This window comes from Xenopus laevis, chromosome 6S, assembly GCF_017654675.1.
Source record: "Xenopus laevis strain J_2021 chromosome 6S, Xenopus_laevis_v10.1, whole genome shotgun sequence".
NCBI lineage: Eukaryota > Metazoa > Chordata > Amphibia > Anura > Pipidae > Xenopus > Xenopus laevis.
This window is the reverse complement of record NC_054382.1, coordinates 60,627,886-60,633,885: the sequence shown is the minus strand read 5'-3', so window position 1 is coordinate 60,633,885 and position 6,000 is coordinate 60,627,886.

Here is a 6,000-nt window from a genome sequence, read left to right as displayed (position 1 = left end):
AGCAATTTTCAAAGGACATAGGGGGAAGCAGTGGACAATCTGAAATGGCACAAGGAGACAATCGAATAGGGGATGTAATGCCAGCTGTATGTAAATTTAAAGCAAAAAGCACATACGACCCGATCAGCTACAATCCCTCCATAAAAACTTTCAATCGGATGTTAAATTCGGATATGACAAAATGGCATGGATGCAAATAAACATCACTTGATTTATGATGAAGAAATTGGTGTGCGGCTCTATGTGAAACTTTATATATATATATATATATATATATATATGTACGGAAAAATATATATATACGGAAAAGCCTTGCCCACATGCACCCAATAAGAAAGGTGAGGAGCGGCATTTCAGCTTATTTCGTTTTAAAAAACTAAAAGTATCTATATAGTAATTTTGTGTGTGTGTATATATATATTACAGTTATGTTCAGAATAATAGCAGTGTGTTTTAAAAAGCGGATAAAGCTCAGAATCCTTATAATGGCTTTAATTTCCATACATGCAAATGCATTGGGAACACTGCCCAGTCTATTCCAAATCAAAAATTGTATCAAATTTGTGTTATTCCTTTACAAAAAGTGAGGAAAATGGAATATTAGACTGTTCAAAAAAAAATAGCAGTGTCTGAATCCACTGTTTAAACTGAAAAATATTTCAAGATTCTGAACTAATATTTAGTTGTATTAGCATTGTTTCTGAGAACTGCTGCACATCTGTGTTGCATGGAGTCGACCAACTTCTGGCACCTGTTACAATCCACAATTCTTTTGTATTTCTTGGTTGTGCCTCAGAAACAGCATTTTTGTTGATATATCATGATGCTTACACCACAATGCTTCACTGTCTTCATAGTGTACTGTGGCTTGGATTCAGTGTTTGGGGTCATCTGACAAACTGGCTTGGCCCCTAGACCCAAAAAGAACAATCTTGTTTTCAGTCCACAAAATGTTGCGCCATTTCTCTTTAGCCTAGTCATTGTGTTCTTTGGCAAATTGTAATCTATTCAGTCTTTTTTTTAACAATCGGACTTTGCAGGGGCTTATTGCAGATAGCTTGGCTTTACATATGTGTCTACTAATTGTAACAGTACTCACAGGTAACTTTAGACACTCTTTGATCTTCCTGGAGTTTATCATTGGTTTTGCCTTTTTGGCTATTCTTCTATCCATTCATTTTCTTCCACATTTTTCAAGTTTAGGTTACCATTTTAAAGCATTGAATATCATGTTAGCTGAGCAGCCTATCATTTTCTGAACTTTTTTATGTTTCCCCTCTCCAATCAACTTTTTTAATCAAAGTACACTATTTTTCTGAACAATGTCTAAAGACCTAAAACTACCCACTACCAGCAATGCACTAAAACCAGCATGCACAACATTTGCTGCCTACTTCCTTAAATAACGGGCCATAATCAACACCTGTTTTTTCACCGAATTAATGACCTCACTAATTGAACTCCACACTGCTATTATTTGGAACAAGCTATTATTATTTTGAATACTGCTACAAACCTCAATTAATGATTCAGTTACACAGACTCAGCAGCATGCATGTCATAACTGTTTGGTCTGCTGGTTTTCTATTACTCTACTACACCTACTAGTAAATTATTTGACAAGTAGAAATATAATTTCTATCAAAAATAGTAAGTAATCAGTGATTAAAGGGCAAATAAGGTCATGAGCTGTTTTAAAAGAGGCATTGATTCACAGCAGGAAGGGGTTATTCCAGGCACTAGTCCCACTCTGAGGCAAATTGGAGAGGCTTAACATGTTTTATTTTGCCTTCCTCTGGATCAACTAGCAGTTAGGAAGATTAAAATAGAGTTACAAGGTTGAACTTGATGGACCTGTGTCTTAGAGATGTCAGGCTGCTATTATTCTGAATTCAACTGTATACGCCTGTATGGAATCATACAGCCATACACTCCATGTTGCATCCACAAAAATATATTCTACATAGGATTCACTTCTTATTATAGCTAGGTTGGTTTTCACTGTCCCAAGTCCTGGAATCGCCTGTCCCCACCTATCTTAGTAATCCGATACTCCCTTCAGTGTCCCTTTGCTACTCTGCACAGGAGTTTTTTTTACTATCAGACACCTTACTAGCCTATTCTATCTGCTTGGGTGCCTATCTGGTGGAGGATCCACCAAGAGCTGCTCCATTTATTCTTCATGTTGGGCATTGTGTGGCCCATATTATCTACCCTATCTCAAACCACCTGCTGCACTTTCTGCCTATGTGCTTCTTACTTCTCACGTCTGTTCTTCTTCTCCTTCGCCAATGGTACATTCTGTCAAGGATTAGGTAGGGGTGCTGTGGAGGCAGCAGGAGGAAGGTGAGTAATTTAGGCAAGAGCTGGCTAAACCAACGGGACACAGGCAGGAAAAGCACAGGATCAGGGTGATGAGGGCGATGAGTCAGACTGGAACAGGTACAGAGCAGCACAGGATGGAGAGGGCGAATGAGTCAGGACAGGAAAAGGCTGGATAGGACAGGGTGGTGTGGGCGTAGATCAGTAGCAGACTGAAAGGATGGGACAGGATGTTGCGGGTGTAGATCGGGAACAGAGTGTAAGGATAGTACAGTACGGTGCGGGTATAGGTCAGACTGGTGATAGAGTGCAGAAGGAGACTGGAGCAGAAGCAGACTGGAGCAGATAGCAGGCAGGTATGGATTTGTGGAAAGGTCACCAAGGCCTAGGGCGGCAGGATTTTAGGGGGCGGCATGCTGCCAAACCACACCCACATTGGTTCAGAAACAATGGGGATGTGCAGGAGATACAATATTTTTTTAAACTTCCTGTGCGCCAATCCCCATTTCTCCAAAAATTTGCGTGAATATAGGGGAGGGTGTGGGGGCGACAATTAAATCTGCCCCTGATAGCAGGAAAGGACGGGATAGCCAGAGAGGGGACTGGATAGCCGGAGAGGGGACTGGATAGCAGGAGAGGGAGGAAAAGGTAGAGCAAGATGCAGAGCAAGACGAGGGAAGATATAGACAGGGTACAAGTCAGAACAGGAAGCAGGAACCAGAAAGGCAAGGTCAGGTCAAGGTCAAGGTAGAATAAGGTTAAGGCAAGGTCAGGTTTGGCGTGAGGAGCAGAGCAAGATTCAGAATAGCAAGGAAAGCCGGGCAGGGCAAGGTCAAGGCAAGGTTAAAGCAAGGAAAGATCAAGGTCAAAGCAGGACTGGAACCAGAGTAGGAACAGGCAACACAAGACAAGGTTTAAAGCAGGACTGGAGCAGAACCTAGAGCTGGAACCCTTAGCTAGGGATGATGCCACACTGCTAGTTTGGGAACCAATGCTCAGGCAAGGAGTGTTTTGAGGGCTGGCCTTAAATAGGGCAGAGTCAGCCCTGATTGGCTGACTGCAAACAAATCAGGCTGCTGCTTGTCTAGGGTTGCAAAGGCCAGGTAATAGACAGCAAGCAACCTTGCAGGCTGCTCACCTGCCCAATGGTCAAGGCACCAATCCAGAAACCCAAAGGTCCTTGGCTTGAATTCCACCAGAGCCCGACACATCCACTGTTCCCTCCCTTTAAAGACCCTGAGCCTGGGTCTGATTGCCCTTTTATACTCGTGTACCTGAAGTGCCCAATAGTGGCCGGAGTTGAGTATTAAAGCTAACTTGTTTTTCTAGCTCTACTGCCTCCTATTGACTAAATACATAAGGAACATCTTACCTAAGTAGTTTCTGCTATTTAATACCCCAGCATTTTCTCACTTGCTAAAAAGTTATCCAACCTCTTCTATCAATTGTATCTGAACAAATAATTGTAGGAGAGAATCCACAACTTCACAACTCTCACTGTAAAATACCCTTTCCAAATATTAAGATGGAATTTTCTTTTTTTGAATTGGAATAGATGCCTCATCTTTGCTAGAAGGACCTACTTGTAAATATTCATTACAGCATGGCTGTCCAACTAGAGGCCCATGGGCTGGATGTGGACCTCCAAAGGATTTTATGGCCCTCTGTCTGCTCAATGACTCTGTAGACTTCACTGTATGACATCATCATTTTAATTTAATACGTATACGTATTGCCGTATAACTTAAGTTGTTTAATAAACAAAAAATGTGCACAGATATTTGCAGAAAGTACAACAAGGCAGCGAAACAAGTCCAGGTTCAGGCCAACAATCAAGGACAGACGGCAAACTAACAGATAAGGGACAAGCCAAAGGTCGGGACAGGCAGAGTTCAGGCAAGGTCAAAAACAAGCCAAGGTCAATACCGGGAGATCCAAATATGAAAGGGAAAAGGGAACAGATTAGAACAGAGCAGGAAAAGGAACAAAATTACGGGATACAGGAACTGGAGCAAAAACAGGAACCAAACAGGATCAAAACAGAAACAGGAACCAAACAGGATCAAAACAGAAACAGGAACCAAACAGGATCAAATACAGGATTTTCCACGAGTAAGTAACATGTCAGGGTATGGGACAGAACACTCTACCCAAGCCCTGTGTAATAACATGTCAGGGTAGGGACAGCATGGTTATGTGTTATGTGAGTTGGGGAGTATGTGGGGTATGGACAAAATGGAACATGTGTGGGTAGCGGAAAAGGGCACTGCAGGGGAACACATGAGTTAATGCAATTGAAGATGGATTAAGTTAACAAATGGATTCCCCTCCACTACAATACTAAATAAATAAATGTTCATAAAATCCAAGCAGTAGTAGCAGTAGGAGAAAGGTGGACGCTAGCACTATTTGCCACCAAGATGGCCCCCAGTTAATAACTGCCAACGTGACAGCCACACAGAAACCATCAATGATATCACTGCTTGGTGCCTGGGCTGGATCCTTCACAGGCTTATCTAAATATATTTTAGGTGGCCCCTGGCCACCAAGGTAGCTTTAGGCAGCAGAAGATGTTTTTGCTTGGGGATACATGTAGTGCAGCTATAACACTATATGCTTTGGGCAGACATGCCCTTTGTCAAATATTATACCATACTACTCACGCACAAAATGTTTAAAGATATTTCAGTTAGCAATAATTAACAACACTGCACCCTCTTCAGCACTCCATCATTTTATATGGTGTATCATTTACTGGCAGGTAACTGCTCACAGGCCAGTTCTTTTGGAGCCTAGCCTCCCATAGCAAATTGAAAAAAGTTTAAATGTTCATAGTGATGTGAAGTTTACAAAAAAGTCTTTGTACCTACCCCAGAAAAAGGCTATAATATTAATAGCCTAAGACTATAGAAGATGTATAGGCAATACTAATAATAGAAGTACACTGGCACACAGGAAACTTTAATGCAGGGTTACCCCTTGCTGTTTTATTTGGTGCGAACATGCAACATTTCGGGGCAACGTTGCACGTTCGCACCAAATAAAACAGCAAGGGGTAACCATACATTAAAGTTACCTTGAATGCCAGTGTACTTCTATTCTATTGCATTTTGGAGGTTGCCGAACTTTTAACAGTGTGCACCAGGCGTTCTCAAAGCAGAAAGATTCAGGAGTGTGCTTTGCCTCACCTTCTTCCACTTAGGAAATACTAAGGGAACAGCCTTTGAATGATAAAAACCTAAATAAGAAAATGACCGGGTAGTGTTGGTGAGACAATGTATGTATGTATATTCATTTGTATAGCGCTCTTTGAGGGTAAAGCACTGTACAGCAGAACAATAAATTAGAAGATCAAACAGGGGTTATTGCAATAGTATATACACATAAGTACAAAAATACAATACAGATAAAGTACAGTTACAATAAATATTAAGTGCTTAGTGTCAAGGAGACAAAAGGATGGATGTCCCTGCCTATAGAGCTTACAGTCTAAATGGAAGGGTAACTTACAGACATTAATTGGAGGGATATTAAGTGCTGTAGGTTACAGTGGGTGACACCGCCATATAAGTACCAGTTCCCAGTTCAGTGCTCCAAGAGGTAGTCTTAGAGTTTAATTTTGAAGACATTGAGAGACGCTTCTCACCGGAGAAATTCAGGAATGGCATTCCAAATATA